Source organism: Rutidosis leptorrhynchoides, chromosome 5, assembly GCF_046630445.1.
Source record: "Rutidosis leptorrhynchoides isolate AG116_Rl617_1_P2 chromosome 5, CSIRO_AGI_Rlap_v1, whole genome shotgun sequence".
In the NCBI taxonomy this organism is placed as follows: Eukaryota; Viridiplantae; Streptophyta; class Magnoliopsida; order Asterales; family Asteraceae; genus Rutidosis; species Rutidosis leptorrhynchoides.
The window spans coordinates 452,889,094-452,907,040 of NC_092337.1; the positions used below are offsets into that span (position 1 = coordinate 452,889,094).

At 32.9% G+C, this 17,947-nt stretch overlaps 1 non-coding gene across 1 annotated transcript; it reads left to right on the plus strand.

The window, feature by feature from the left end:
- Window positions 1-14,822: 14,822 nt before the first annotated feature.
- On the plus strand, window positions 14,823-14,929 carry LOC139850782 (small nucleolar RNA R71). Its single transcript, XR_011760163.1, has one exon. It is a non-coding gene; the product is annotated as a small nucleolar RNA R71 (small nucleolar RNA).
- The last annotated feature ends 3,018 nt before the right edge of the window (window positions 14,930-17,947 follow it).

The window sequence follows — 17,947 nt, forward strand, 5'->3', positions numbered from 1 at the left end:
GCTTTATTAATTTCCGGATTTGGAAATTTTGGTTTGGTGACTACAGGTTCCTTTCCCTTTTTAAATTCTTTCTCAGTAATCTCTTTTACTTCCTCCTCCTCCTCAGGATCGTTTTCAGGTTCTTTCACTTCTGGTTCTTCCGGAAATTGTGAATCTTCCCAGAATGTGTCCTCTTTCGGGTCTTCATCATCATCAGACAAATTGATGGTCGATACTTTTGCTGAAGATTTGGACTCGATTTCGGAGTCGCTGAAAGTGAATACTAATTCGAAGCTAGATGCAGACATCTATCACATAATAACTATTGCATTAGTAATATACCACATAATATTTACATGTTAAAATATTCAATTTCCGACCAAAAATGATATGCACTGGTTTTCAAAACAGACGCAGTCAAAGTCCATACTCACTAATGCATCCTAATAAACACCGGTTAGACACACTAATGCAATTCCTAGTTGGCTAAGACCTCTGCTCTGATACCAAATGAAACGACCCGTCCATATAATTATAAACGCAGTACGTTATTCATTGGTCCCATAGCGAGGTATTTGACCTCTATATGATACGTTTTTAGAAAATATTGAATTCGTTTCATAAAAACACACCATTATTATACATAATGCATGTTTTAAACAAGTGGGCGATTATTTAAGGAATAATCCCCATATTACATCTGTTTACAAATACTACACACGTGCCATAACAGTCGAATATATTACATGACAAAGGTTTTATTGAATGCAACACTTCATTTAAACAAAAGCATGAGACTCCATGCACAGCTTGCTCAGATAATGCAACAGCGAAAGACTTTCTTAAGGACCTAAGAATAAACATGCTTAAACAGTCAACACAAAGGTTGGTGAGATATATAGGTTTAAAGCTAGCATCGATATAAATATAGACCACAAGATTTCATAGTTATAAACATTTCAATAAAGATATTCTATAAGTTGTTGAGCGCTTCGGTAACCATACTTAACCAATAATGTGGCATATTCCCTTTATTATGAAATCTCTCTAGACTGTACCAAGTGTAGTAAAAACGAAGTACTATGCAACCGTTTACGATACTAGAGCGACTAGCCCGGTTGGGGTTGTCAAACCATATAGATCTATCAATAGGATTCGCGCTTACATGTTCTTACAACATGCAAATATTAGTTACCAAGCTATTAGGGAAGATATGCAAGGTGGTACAACTCAACGTAGAATATATTTTAAGTACTTGTGTCCATAGCGTAAAACATAAAATGAATGTATTCTCATCCCAAAATATTTTTAGAGTTTAAAAATGGGACTATATACTCACGGTAGTAAAAATATATTAATAATAAGTTTTCAACTTATTAAAAATATGGCCGTCGTCCATGGATTCACGAACCTATAACAATAATAATGATTCAGATAATAATACGACATATAAATAAAATAAAGCAAGTTCATAGAATACTAATATATTAATTTTTAACATTTTCAGGTTAGTAGTCCTTTGTTAGTTGTCCTTTGTTAGTAGTCCTTTGTTAGTAGTCCAAATATAGTCCAATAGTCCAATAATCGGTATGTATATATAATCTTAGAATTACCCCACGGCGTATTGTATACGTATTGTTATAGACTCAATCATAACCCATGGTACGCGTATTGTCTTAGAATTAACCCAGACGTATTGTGTACATGGTGTCTTTCGATTTATCCAAACGTATTGTATACGTATTGTCATGGAACGTACCAAGATTATTATATATATACAATCTTGGAATTATAATATTTTGTTATACTAATGATAACATGTCCAAATATATATAGGATATAGGAAAATTTAGCAAGGATATGGTTAATATAGTTTTTATAAGATAAATTTGGTCCATATAAAGTTAATTTTAGCAGATTTTATTTTGCTCGCCAAATATTCATTACAACTCCGTTTAAAGTGAATCAAATTGCTATGGATTCCTTAAGAAGTTAATTTTTCAAAACCAATTCGAAAAGTTCAGCCCAAGTAGTAATTTTTAGAGTTTTACCCTCTTTTTTGCCGGTGGTCAGATTTGGAAGAATCCCGGCATCCACCCGATATATGATTTTTGATAAAATACTTCCACTTTGTCTAATATCATGAAAAAATTACTGGAAGTCTTATTTACATGTATTAACATATTTCCAAAGTCTTAGCCTCGAACTCAAAGTCTAAGATAGGTTTTTAATTCCCAGCCCAAAACAGCCCGCTTTTTACCGAATAGAGATTAAACGATATATGTTAAGTTTCAAGGTGTTCTTCATATGTACAAGTGATGTGAACAGAGGTGTATACGAAATAGTTTATATTTTACTAGGAAATATTATTAAATATGATACAATTTTACACAAGTTATTTATTTATTTATAGAGTGGATATACCTAAACCTTGCTACAACACTTATAGGCAGTGTACCTAATCGTACAATAGTGTAGTTTTTAGTAAGTCCGGTTTGTTCCACAGGGATCTTAGCCAAGTTTAACGCTATATTTGTAAAACTATATTTGTAAAAATACAAATATATATATATAACTAATATTATTATTATAAGAGGGGGTTTTTACCATTTAATGACCGGTTTGTCGATTTTAAAACTTTAGTCGCAGTTAAAACCTAATGTAAAAATATTAAAAATAAATATAACTTAATTTAAAACGTAAAGTAAATGATGATAATGAAATTGCGATAATTAAAAGTGCAATTAAATACAATGACAATAAATAAAAGTGCGATAATTAGAAGTGCAATTAAATATGAAAATAAAGGAATTATGCTTATTTAAACTCCCGTAATCATGATGTTTAACGTGTTGATTTTAGTTTATTCCCATGGGTTAATTCTCCTTTGTCCTGGATTATTCAATATGTCCGTCTGGTTTTTGTCCATAACAGTCCATCAGTCATAAATATAAAGTGCGAGTGTCCTCGTCAAATTATCCTTATATCCGAAGTCAAATATTCCAACTAATTGGGGACTTAAACTGTAACAAGGTCTTAATACTTTGTTTAATAGTTACACCAGGATATCGACTACGTGTAACCCAAGGTTTTAATACTTTGTTAACAAGTATTCCAAGTGTCCTTGTACATAATTCACCCCTGTTTTAATAAGTCCATTAACTATTAATCCATTCCCGTGTCCGGTCAAATGAACGATTATTAGTACTTATAAATATCCCGTCCATCGTGTCCGATCGAGTGTATATGGTTATTTATAGGTACGTCCAATTGTAAATCTTTATATTAAATTAACAAACTATCATTTAATTAAACAAATATAAAGTCCATTAATAGCCCATAGTCTAATTTCCACAAGTGTCGTTCTTTTGTCCAAACCCCAATTATGGTACAAACCCCAATTACCCCGTCTTAATATTTTAGCCTAACATCATGATTACTTCGGTTTAAATAAGCATAATAATAACTTAGCTACGAGACATTAATTTAAAAACAAAATTAACCATAACTTACAGTGGGTATTGATAGCGTAGCGGTACACGGATAGAGTTTCGACTTACAAAACCTTAAAACATTCGATTAACCTAACCTTATTATTATCACTAACTTAAAATTAAAATTACAAATTGAGATTAATATTTGGATTGATACTTGATACATATATTAAAAGAAGAAAAAGATGTGTGTGTATTCAGTCGACCAGAGCCTACTTTTATAGGAATGTGGCCAGCCTTTTTGGCTCATGCGATCGCATGAGATTATCTCATGCTGGTCATGCTATCGCATGGCCTGGTTTTCCAGCTCAGGATCCTTTGTCTCATAACTTGTCGACATGATTTAATATATATTTATAATATATAAATAATTTATATAATTATTTATATATTATATTTTATTCTTGTGCATAGTAGACTTGTAATTTTAGGTCCGTTGCATCGAGCGTTGAGAGTTGACTTTGGTCCCGGTTCCGGATTTTTGAACGTCCTTGCGTACAATTTAATATCTTGTATTTTGCGTTTTGCGGCTTGTACTCTTGTAATTTTGAGACGTTTCTTACCAATAATTTGAACCACTTTGATTGTACTTTGTACTTTTGAGTTTTTTGGTCATTTGCATCTTCAATTTGTCGAATCTGTCTTTTTTCTTCACCTTTTATTATACAAACGAATATCACTTGTAAATAGAACAATTGTAACTAAAAGCTTGTCTTTCTTGAGGGATAATGCTATGAAATATATGTTTGTTTTTAGCATTATCAAATATACCCACACTTGAGCGTTCTTGTCCTCAAGCAATATAGTCTTGAAATAAAAATACTTGAATCACTCCTTTATTCTTCACACTTTGTACATCAGTGAATTCAATACGGCGGTATGAACAATGATAGTAACGTTGTGGTTTACAGACCCACATGACTATAAAAATTTTGATCCTTTAGGAAATAGGATCTTTATGAAAACATTTGATCTTTTGAAAATTCAAGCTAGGTTTTACCCTAGACAGGTTTTCCGGAATAACCCTTCACCGGTGTTTGCAAAATTGTTTTTGTGGGTTGTGGGTTTCAGATTTTAAAATTTTAGCTCAAAACTTGCGGTTTTGTGTCACCCACTTGCTAACCATGTATTAGGAAAGCACACATCCAGTCTACTTGTCCCGTATATTACCTTTCGGTAAACGACCGTCCGGTTGTAAAGGAAAGCGATGAACAAGCAACTGTTAAGACGATGTCTAATGACATGCGTATGATTATGGTCTAAAACGTGTCGGATGCAATTACTATCCTTGGTAGGAGCAATAGTAAAGATCACCCTATAGTTTTTTGGTCTGGCACAAGGTCCTATCTTCGACCACGCTATGCAACCACCGTTCTTACGGTTGACACCCGATTTGGTTCAGGTGACCTAATGAATTCTGATGAAATCTTAGGATTTTACGTTCAATGGTAATGAACGCATTGAAAATGGGTTTTTCAGAAAACAAATCGGTTTTAGTTTTGATCAAAATATTTTCTCGTTCAAGCTCGAGTTTAGATATCATTGAATTCCATGAGTTTGAATTCTCAATCTTTAAGGTCAATCTCAAGGATTGAGTAATATCAGGCTTAAAAGCTGATTTTTAATCTTTAAGGAGATTATCCTTTCTGGGGGTCTAATTCATTAGTCTTATCCAGCTAATTTGCACAGCGCCCTCCCCATTTTACGAGACAGATCCTCTCATGGTTAGGATAAGTCTGACCACATGGCGACCCTGTTTGATGCTGAGGTCCGTGGATTTCCTGCTGATTTTATAGATGACTTTTCTAGATTTTTCATCAACCTACAGCTGGTCTGGACGACAACTTCCTGACCTAAATCAAGAAGCGCGTGTCTTTTTCGAAAAACTTTACTTCCTATAATGATGGAATTGATTCATCATGTAGATCTATCTTTCTCATATATTTATATTACAGTAAACCGGGTAAAACTGATTAATATCGTCCAAAGCAAAAGTACCTGCAATAACTTTACAGAAATATGTGATAGATAGTTTTTAAAGAAGTTGGTAATTCTTCCCACACTTAGCTTTTATTTATGTTTTTCTTTCCCTTTTTATTCTCCTCCATTTCATTCTTAAATGAATTCTAATATTTAAAGTTGTTTCTCAATTTATGTTCTTTTTGAGATAACGATAATTTCGGTTTTATCACCTAGTTTTATCGTTCATAAATATGTATAAACATGATTTTGAATTCATGTAATTGAAATTTTTTCAAATTTTACTAGAATTGGGTAGTCAGTATATAAGACTAGGGCTGTTCTTTATTATCAGAGAGCACTAGATTCTAATACAACTACTGCGTTACTAGTATTTTTAATGGTAACCAAGTGTATAAGTTAAAATTTTAAAAATCCGAAAGATTTTAATCCCTTCCCACACTTAAGATCTTGCAATGCCTCATTTGCAAGAAATCAGTAACAATTTAAATTATTGATGGTGATTAGCGTAGAAAAATGATTAAATTTTACCAAAGTTTCCTAACATATTGGCGTTTGTTTGCTGAATGATAAATGGTGCACATCATTTATTCATTTCGTCTTGTTATTATATCACATTTGTTTTTCGTTTTGTCGTCAAAATTAGTAGCTTTTGCTGAACTTAATGCCAGTCTTTGAAAATGCGCTGTTTTACCCTGTTGTGTACAATTGACAATATACATACATACAAATAATAACATGCATGGTAATTTGAAATGGGACTTAAAATCCCACTTTCAAATCAAAATATTAAATATTAGTACAACATAAAAAAATTACATAAAAGTATCACAATATAATATGTTTAAACATAAATAAATAAAAATAAAAAAAAATAAAAATCATAGAAATCACCAACCGGAACTATATCAATCTGGATAGGGATTCCAGTTCATGTCATCGGGCGGGTTCCATGGTTGGTTATAGGTGTACTGATAGGCCTGGTTAGGATCGTAGAGAGTAAATGGTGGTCTCATCTCGGGCTGGTGTGGAGGATAGTAAGCAGGTCGGGTTGGTACGTAATGATCCTGAGGTGATAGACGGCTCATAATCTGACGCTGATGATAGTCCCATCTATCATGCTGTCGTTGCCTGGAATACTCGTACTCATTCCGGGCTTGCCACTACACGTATTGATTATGTATATCCTCATTTGTCATTTCTACCTCATCTATACGCTGGAAGACGTCAGTCATAGCCTCCCTAACGACATCCCTAATGTCATCTGCTTCCTCCATTTCCTCATCTGAACCTCTCTCTACCTGTGGATGACGACCAACATAGGGTACTGCCTGATTGCGTCTGCTTTTCAATACCTTAGCACCCTGATAGACCTTCAATCCTAAAGTATCATCCTGTTCTCTACAAACCAAGAGTGGACCCCCTTGATTCCTATCTACACCCAAATACTCTCCAATGAGAGTAACAAAAATACCTCCTCCTATTATTCCCCCTTCCTGTATTCCTTCCACTATCTTAGACAAATAAAAACCAACACAGTAGGGGATATTAACAAAGCCTATTGGGTCTCGAATACACTTAAGGTAAAATAAATCATGTAAGGTCATTTTCTCCTTGTTGCGACCTCTCTGTGTAATCGAGTTAGCCAGAAATCTATGAATTATACGAAGCTCGGCTTTGTTAATATGTAAGTAGGAGTGTTTTCCTCTCAGTGTAAAAACATTATAATTTGACATACGCCTCCAGACAGCGTTCGCGTCAAAATTTCTATCTACCCTTTCACCACGATTAATCAAATTCATACAATCGGGTAGTAGTAATTCACCAGGAGTATATATCTGTAAAGCCATGGCCATGTCCAGCATGGACATCCTGTACATCCTACGCCCAGTATAAATCTAAGAAAACTTCTATCATCTAATCTATCTACATCATTATTTAACTCTATAGTACTCATAAGTTCAACGCACCATTCCTTATATACAGGCCTACGAATGGTGAATAAACGTTCCCAATCGGGAAAAGAAGAGTTGCCATACCTTTGGATCAAATGCTGTCTAACTGAGTTAGCTAGTTGGACCCTTTCCAAAGGCTCCCAATCGATTACCCTCGGCACTTCTACATTTTTTGTCACCAGTTTGAATTTGTTACTTTGATATGCCGGGTAATCTCTCCAACTTCGATCAAATCTCAAATTGGGATGCAACTGTTCTTCATGAATCGTTGGGTGTTATACTATTGGATGCATCGAAAATATTATGTAAGCATTAACATATTCTTGTTGCAGATCATAATAAGGTATATGTTGATCAGGTTGTTGTTGTTGTTCCTGTTGTTGCTCCTGTTCAGGTTCATATTGCATTTCTGGTTCAGGTTCTGGAGCAGGTTGTCTAGATGATGACGATGCACCATCAGTATTGGTAAATCTCTGCAAAACACATTAAACACAAATTTTGTGCATCCAAATATGCATTAGTGTTAGCAAAATAACAACTTGACACAATTACAATAACATGTTAAATCAAAATTAAACTTATACACCTATTCACAACTTTTACAATTCTACACTTATTCAAATAAGCATATATGAAAATGTTTACAAAGTTTATAAGCATTCAACTCAAATAACATGTTAAAATAACCATTAATAGCAATTAAACAAGTTTCAAATGGCATTTACATCAATTTAATCAAGTTCATAAATTTTACACCTAAAAAGTCCACTTTAATTCTCAAAAATCATGTTTAGGATCAAAGTTTGGATCATTTAGCTACCTAAACATGTTACACTACTTAATTTGGCAATAATTCATGACAAAAATCGGCCATAACCTGTTTATATCAACAAGCCCCAAATTGCTCAAGAACACAAACCCTAGATTCCTAAAAATATTGAAGTTTTGGGCTTCAAATCATGTTAAATAGCATCAATCTAAGTTATACATGCATAATATACTAACAATTTAACTCTAATTTCACTAGAAATTAACAAAATCAAATTAGGAAAATTATAGCTCAAGAGCACTAAAAATCAATTTTAAAGAGTTTTAGGGGTGAGATTGTTACCTTTCTTGATAAACTTCTTAACAAATTCATGATTAGAGCGGATTATAGCGAGAAATTTGGTTGATTTTGGTGAAAATTTGGTGATTTTAGGGTGATATGTGTGTATGTGTTCGTGTGTTTGTGTATGTGTGGAGTGGAGACAGAAGCAGAACTCGTCTGTCTTTTGTATCTAGCCTGATTTCCAGCCTCATGCGATCGCATGAGGTTACAGGGTAAATCTCATGCGATCGCATGAGGTCCCTTTTTTTTTTTTTTATGTTTTTGGCTTACTTTAATTCAATAAGATTAAAAATAATGATAATAAAATTTCTCGTCCCTCCCTTGGGTAGAACAATTTCGGTTCAACGACCTAGTTTTCAACTCACGACGAATTTTAAAAATCATATTTTTAACTTAGTGAAATAAAGTAAATTTTTGTTTTTAAATTCACACCAAACTTAAATTATATTTTTGTTTTTATACATACAAACTTATATTAAAAATATTAATTTTTTTAAATATTTGCAAACTTAAATATATTAATTTAAAAAGATTACAATATTAATTTAATATTTATATATTAATTTTAAAAACATGATAAAAATTAAAATTCAAAATCTTTTTGTTCTTTTATCCCACTTTAATCAATCAAATATTATCAAAAATATACGTCCCTCTTTTGGGTAAAGTAATTTCGGCTATATTACCTAGTTTTACTCCTGACGAATTTTTGGAATACTTTGAGTTGATTGATTAAAGATATTTATACCTTAAGAATAAACGGTAAATTTTGCGGTGATGTAATAAATTTTTTTATATGATATCAATAATTTCGGTTATGCATACCTAATTTTATTGAATACCAATTTAATACTTTATAGCGAACGAATTAGCGTTTATTATCAAAAGGTTAAAAGCAATAAAAATAAAAAAATGAAAACTGTACATACTTACCTGTTAAATAGAATTCTCAGTGACCTGCTCTGAACGATTCATAGGAGAGTCGTTCGATTTGGTTTATCATTGCTATATAAGCGTAACCTCGTTTATTTAATAACTTTTCTTCTAAACATATAAACGGTCCTTATCTGCATAGAGTAACGAACTCATTATTGGAGTATGTCTGATTGTTCGGACATTTTCCTTCGTGTGACCATTTTCCGCATTTATGACATTTTTCAAGGTGTCGTGCTCTTCTTTTTGTTGCGGATTTTGATTTTCCTTTACCAAAATGTATATTATTATGATTGTTTCTGAGTTATTTTCTTACTCCGTCCATTTTGCCTCTTATGAATGATACCAGTTCACTTGGAAGTGTGTCATTATTACGTTTAGTAATCATAGCATGTAGCATTAGACCATGGTTCAGATCAAAGGAATTCTTCATCTCGTAAAACCTAAAAAAAACAAAAAAATTCAGAATGGGGGGAGAGGACTAGTTCTTTAGGGTCTGCTAGTAGAAAAGACCAATCGGATTCCATTCTCGGAAACTACACGAAAACAGAATATCTAATATTAAAAAGCATAGGAATTATCTTTAAAACTTTTGAATCTCCCCACACTTAGTTAGTTGTGGTATTGAAATTGTGATTTACTTCATCGTCAACTTCCATCAGACCATCAATATAGTGTTTAACTCTGTGACCATTAACTTTAAATTCAATCCCGTTTGAATTTATCAATTCTATTGTTCCGTATGGGAAAATTCTTTTGACTATAAATGGTCCAGACCATCTAGATTTCAACTTTCCAGAAAATAATCTGAATCTTGAATTGAAAAGAAGAACTCTGTCTCCTTCTTTAAATTCTTTTGATCTTCGGATTCTTTTATCATGCAATTTCTTCGTTCTTTCCTTATAGATTAACGAATTTTGATATGCTTCATGTCTTAATTCTTCTAATTCATTTAGTTGACTTAACCGTAGGCGTCCAGCTTCATGCAAATCAAGATTACATGTCTTCAAAGCCCAAAATGCTTTGTGCTCAATTTCTACTGGAAGGTGACATGCTTTTCCATAAACAAGTTTAAAAGGTGTGGTTCCAATTAGAGTTTTGTAGGCTGTTCTGAAAGCCCAAAGTGCATCCTCCAATTTCATGGACCATTCTTTCGGATTTGCTCCTACAGTTTTCTCTAGAATACGTTTTAATGCTCGATTGGTATTTTCAACTTGTCCACTTGTTTGTGGATGATAAGCGGTTGAGATTTTATGAGTTACTCCATATCTTTTGAGAACTTTCCCAAGTTGATTATTACAAAAATGAGTACCCCGATCACTTATTAAAGCTTTCGGTGTTCCGAACCTTGCAAAAAGACGTTTTAAGAAGTTGACTACAGCTCGTGCATCATTAGTTGGGAGAGCTTGTGCTTCCGCCCATTTAGATACATAATTAATGGCAACGAGAATGTAGAGATTATAATGAGATTTTGGAAACAGACCCATAAAGTCAATACCCCAAATGTCGAAAACTTCACATACTTGAATGACATTTTGTGGCATTTTATCACGTTGACTTATTTTTTCGGCCCTTTGACATGCATCACAGGATTTACAAAGAAGGTGTGCATCTTTGAAAATTGAAGGCCAGTAGAATCCAGCTTCGTAGACCTTTCTACCAGTTTGTTGAGGCCCATAATGCCCTCCTGTTGGTCCTGTGTGACAATGGTTTAAGATTTGTATAGCTTCATTCCCAAATACACATCGGCGTATTATTCCATCGGGACAACTTTTAAACGGATGTGGATCTTCCCAGAAATAGTGTTTTATATCACTAAAGAATTTCTTTCGTTTTTGGTACGACAACCCTTTTTCAAGGAATCCACTTACTAAGTAGTTTGCATAGTCTGCAAACCATGGAATTTCACTAGAATCGATTTTCAAAAGGTATTCATCAGGAAAGTTATCTTGCATGGCTGATTCATTTAGAACTTCTAATTCAGGATTTTCAAGACTAGAAAGATGATCAGCGGCGAGATTTTCTGCTCCTTTTTTATCTCGGATTTCAATATCGAATTCTTATAAGAGTAAGATCCAACGGATTAATCGTGGTTTGGCATCTTGTTTTGAAAATAAATATTTAAGGGCTGAATGGTCAGTATAGACCACTGTTTTAGCTAGAACGAGATATGAACGAAATTTGTCAAAAGCAAAGACAATAGCAAGGAGTTCTTTTTCAGTAGTTGTATAATTCGTCTGTGCTCCTTGTAACGTCTTACTGGCATAGTATATAGGTTTGAATCTTTTGTCAATTCTTTGACCTAAAACGGCTCCCATTGCAAAATCACTTGCATCGCACATAAGTTCGAATGGTAACTTCCAGTTTGGAGTTATCATGATCGCTGCATTAGTAAGTTATTCTTTAAGATTATTAAAAGATTTGATACATTCATCTGAAAAGATGAATGGAGCATCCTTTTCTAGGAGTTTATTCATAGGAGTGGCAATTTTAGAAAAATATTTTATGAAACGTCGGTAAAAACCGGCATGTCCTAGAAAACTCCTAACTCCTCTAACATTGGTAGGATGTGGAAGTTTAGCGATTACATCTACTTTAGCTTTATCCACTTCAATTCCTTTTCTTGAAATTTTATGACCAAGAACGATGCCTTCTTTAACCATAAAATGGAATTTCTCCCAATTAAGTACTAGATTTGATTTCTCGCATCTAATAAGCATTCGTTCAAGATTAATTAGACATGTTTCAAAAGTATCATCGAAGACTGAAAAGTCATCCATGAAAACTTCCATGCATTCTTCTATCATGTCGTGAAAAATTGCCATCATGCACCTTTGAAAGGTTGCAGGGGCGTTGCAAAGTCCAAATGGCATGCGTTTGTAAGAAAAAGTACGATAAGGGCATGTGAAAGTGGTTTTTTCTTGGTCCTCGGGTGCGATGGGAATTTGAAAGTATCCGGAGAAACCGTCAAGAAAACAATAGAAACTATTTCCAGCTAACCTTTATATCATTTGATCAATGAAAGGTAATGGAAAGTGATCTTTTCTTGTGGCGTCATTTAATTTTCTATAGTTAATACAAACACGCCATCCTGTTACAGTCCTAGTAGGAATAAGCTCATCATCATCATTTGTGATGACAGTGATGCCACCCTTCTTTGGTACACATTGAACTGGGCTTACCCATGGACTATCAGAAATTGGATAAATTAAACCTGCATCTAGCAGTTTAATTATTTCTTTCTTAACAACATTTTGCATATTAGGATTTAGTCTTCGTTGGCGTTGCACATATGTTTTATGATTTTCTTCCATAAGGATTTTATGTGTGCAATACGAAGGACTTATACCTTTAATATCATGAATTTTCCATGCAATTACTGATTTATGAGCTTTTAGCACAGAAATGAGTTGAGATTTTTCATTTTCAGTAAGAGAAGACGATATTATTACAGGTAATTCAGATTTACCATGTAAATAAGCGTATTCCAAATGGTTTGGAAGTGGCTTTAACTCTAATGTCGGTGGTTCTTCTATCGATGATTTGTATCGATATCTGTCTTCCTCTTTTAGTACTTGGATTTCTTCTGTTGTTGGTTCATATCCATTAGCCATAAGTGTAGCTAACATTTCAGCTTCATCAATTGGTTCATCTGCTTCTCCTAAAGAACATTCTCTTGTTCCTTGTAATTCAGGAAATTCTCATAACAATTCTGCATGTGGATCTATAGTTTGAACATAATAACATGTATCATCTGCAGATTGCAGTTGTTGCATTTCTTTATCAACATAAAAGGTAACACTCTCATCCTCTATACTTAGGGTCAATTTCTTACCAAACACGTCTATTATTGCTTTAGCCGTGTTTAAGAATGGTCTTCCTAATATAAGAGGAACTCGAGAATCTTCTTCCATGTCTAGAATAACAAAGTCTACTGGGAATACTACATTACCAATTTTAACTAGCATGTTTTCCATTATCCCTCTAGGATATTTTACTGATTGATCGGCTAGTTGTATACTTATTCGTGTTGGTTTTAAATCTCCAAGGTCTAATTTAGCGTATAATGAATACGGCATTAAATTTGTACTAGCTCCTAAGTCTGCCAATGCTTCTATTGAACTAAGACTACCCAGAAAACATGGAATTGTGAAACTTCCTGGATCTGATTGTTTTTCTGGTATCTTATTCAACAACACTGCAGAACAATTAGCATTCATTGTGATAGCCGAGAGTTCTTCCATTTTCCTTCTATTTGTGATTAGATCTTTCAGAAATTTAGCATATCTTGGCATTCCTGAAATTACATCAATGAAAGGAAGATTGACATTTATCTGTTTAAACATATCCAAGAATTTGGATTGCTCGGCTTCAAGTCTTTCTTTTCTCAATTTACTCGGGTATGGAAGTGGTGGTTGATATGGTTTAACATAAGGTTTTGCCTTAATTGTGTTATCTTCATTAACCTTGTCAACTACCGGTTCAGTTTCCTTCTCTTTTTCAGGTTGTGGTGCCTGTGAAGTAGGAATAGAGTTATCGGAAATTATTGGCATTTCAAGTGGTTTAAGTGTAATACCACTTCTTGTGGTAATAGCTTTAGCTGTTTCATTCCGGGGGTTAGCATTTGTATCGCTAGGTAAACTTCCCGGTTTTCTTTCACCTATCAACCTTGCTAGGTTGCTTACTTCTTGTTCCAAATTTTGAATAGAAGCTTGTTGATTTCTAAATGCTTGAGCATTTTGTTCATTGGTTTGTTTTTTAGATGTGAAAAACTGCGTTTGAGATTCAACTAGCTTCGACATCATGTCTTCTAAATTTGGCTTTTTATCATCAGTTTGTGGTTGTTTGATATAACCAGGTCTTTGCTGATTGCTAGGACCTTGTTGGTTATTGTATGGAATATTTCGGTTATAATTCTGATTTTGATTGTAGATTTATCTTGGCGGTTGATAATTATTCTGATAATTATTTCCAGGCCTATGGTTCATGTATGAAACATTCTCTCTTTGTTCCATTGTTTGTTCAATACTGAGACAATCTTTTGTCAAATGTGGTCCTCCACACTGCTCACAACTAATTCGTATTAAGTGAATATCCTTAGTCATCTTTTCCATTCGTCTCTCGACAGCATCTATCTTTGCGGAAATGGAATCAAAGTCATGGCTAGAATCGGCTCTAGCTGCTTTAGATGATCTAACGATATCTTTTTCTTGGTGCCACTCATGTGAGTGGGAAGCAGTGTTATCAATAATTTTGTAAGCTTCAGTTGCGGTTTTCTTCATAATAGAACCACCAGCTGCTATATCAATGTCTTTTCTTGTAGTGATGTCGCATCCTTGGTAGAATATTTGTACTATTTGATAAGTGTCTAAACCATGTTGCGGACATCCTCTTAATAACTTTCCAAATCTTGTCCATGCCTCATATAGAGTTTCATTTGGTTTCTGTGTAAACGTAACAATTTCTCCTTGAAGTCTTACGGCTTTAGATGCCGGAAAGAATTGTTTAAGGAATTTTTCAACTAAAACATCCCATGTATCAATCGCCCCTTCAGGTAACAATTCTAACCAATCTTTAGCTTCCCCAATTAAAGTCCAAGGGAACAACATAAGATAGATCGTTTCATCTTCAATTTCTCGGATTTTAAATAAAGTACAAATTCTATTAAAGGTTCGAAGATGTTCGTTTGGATCTTCTTTTGGTGTACCACCGAATTGGCATTGATTAGTAACCATATGTATGATTTGGCCTTTGATTTCAAAATTTGGTGCATTAATGTCTGGTTGAGTAATGGCATGACCTTGACCAGTGCGTTTAGCTCGCATTCGGTCTTCCATACTTAGAGGTTCCAGATTTTCTATGATTGAATTTATTGAATCTGAATCACTAGAGGATTCTGATTTAATGGGTTGTTCCTCGTCAATCTCCGTTTGAATGATTGGTGGTTCCGGAGGAAAGATTAGTGGTTCAGGATCTCTGAATTGTCCCTGAATATTCTCCGGATTCTCAATTGTGAGGTCGGGTTCAAAAAATGGATTATCAGAAATTTGAATTGAAGTACTTGGTCAACTGGATGACGATTCTAAAGAAAAATCAACGGCGACAATATTGGCTAGATGTCTTGATCGAGTTACAGGTGGTGAACGTATAAAAGGTGGTGAACGTTTTGCTCGGTGCATTCACTGAATATCCTATTAGTTTTAAAAGATAAAAATTATATAAGTTATCAAATTAATAGACTTTTGGATGTCTATCAATTTAACCGCTTAAAATAATTTTTCGTTGAAATTTAAAGAAATTTTAGAGAAGAAATAGAAAATTCTATGTCCTAAAAACTAGAGCGGCGAGAAATAAGAAAGAAAAAGAGCGCGTCGAAAGAATGTCGAAACTTAAAAGTCTAAAAACTAAGAATTAAAAGTTGCGTCTAAAAATATTAAAGCTTAAAAGAAATTCTATATCCAAAATGGCAATAACTTTCAAAATAAATACTAAAATTTTAGAAAACGGCGTCGCAAAATTCTAAAGCATATAAATCTTAGTCTAAAGAAAAAGCACTTAATGGATTTTACGGCAAAGCCTAAAAATCTAGAAATAAAAATAACTATGGCAAAAATTATGACTTAAAACTAATTACGAGCGAAAAATACAAATATTACGCTAAAACAAATAAAAAGTTACAAAATATAAAAATAAACTTAAAGTTGTAAAAAGTAAAATTTTTATAAAAATATTATTTTTATATCATTTATTTTATAAAACTATTAATTTTATATATTAATAAAACTAAAATAAAACTAAATAATATAAAATAATAAAATTAAAACTAAATAATATAATAATAATACCCTAATTAGGGTTTAATAATAATAATAATAATAATTATTACACCGTAATTAATGCAGTACCAGGTCAACTGTGGCGTGTATTTTTACTTCATGCGATCGCATGAAAATTTGCCTTCGGGCTCATGCGGTCGCATGAGCTAGGGTTTCGGGCCAAAAGTTGGACTGCTACAGTACCGGGCCTCGAGTGTCTTTATTTTTTTTTTTTTCTGTTTTAATTTTTCTGTTTTAATATTTATATAAGAATTTTTATTAAATAAAAACTTATATTTTTTTCAAACTAAAAATAAAAATAAAGAATCTTTATAGTTATATATATATATATATATATATATATATATATATATATATATATATATATTTAACAAACTCTTAAAAATATATAAATTTTGTTTTTCTTTTTATATTTTTGAATTTTTTTTTAAACGTATTTTTATACAAAGAACTTAATAAAAAAAATTTCTTTTTTATATAGCGTTACGCTTCCGGCGTTTAAGCAAGTTCCCCGGCAGCGGCGCCAAAAATACTTGATGTGCGCAGAGGTGTATACTAAATAGTTTATATTTTACTAGGAAATATTATTAAATACGATACAATTTTACACAAGTTATTTATTTATTTATAGAGTGGATATACCTAAACCTTGCTACAACACTTATAGGCAGTGTACCTAATCGTATAGTAGTGTAGTTTTTAGTCAGTCCGGTTCGTTCCACAGGGATCTTAGCCAAGTTTAACGCTATATTTGTAAAACTATATTTGTAAAAATACAAATATATATATAAGTAATATTATTATTATAAGAGGGGGTTTTTACCGTTTAATGACCGGTTTGTCGATTTTAAAACTTTAGTCGCAGTTAAAACCTAATGTAAAAATATTAAAAATAAATATAACTTAATTTAAAACGTAAAGTAAATGATGATAATGAAATTGCGATAATTAAAAGTGCAATTAAATACAATGACAATAAATAAAAGTGCGATAATTATAAGTGCAATTAAATATGAAAATAAAGGAATTATGCTTATTTAAACTTCCGTAATCATGATGTTTGACGTGTTGATTTTAGTTTATTCCCATGGGTTAATTGTCCTTTGTCCTGGATTATTCAATATGTCCGTCTGGTTTTTGTCCATAACAGTCCATCAGTCATAAATATAAAGTGCGAGTGTCCTCGTCAAATTATCCTTATATCCGAAGTCAAATATTCCAAGTGTGCCAAGTGTCCTTGTACATAATTCACCCCTGTTTTAATAAGTCCATTAACTATTAATCCATTCCCGTATCCGGTCAAATGAACGATTATTAGTACTTATAAATATCCCGCCCATCGTGTCCGATCGAGTGTATATGGTTATTTATAGGTACGTCCAATTGTAAATCTTTATATTAAATTAACAAACTATCATTTAATTAAACAAATATAAAGTCCATTAATAGCCCATAGTCTAATTTCCACAAGTGTCATTCTTTTGTCCAAACCCCAATTATGGTACAAACCCCAATTACCCCGTCTTAATATTTTAGCCTAACATCATGATTACTTCGGTTTAAATAAGCATAATAATAACTTAGCTACGAGACATTAATTTAAAAACAAAATTAACCATAACTTACAGTGGGTATTGATAGCGTAGCGGTACACGGATA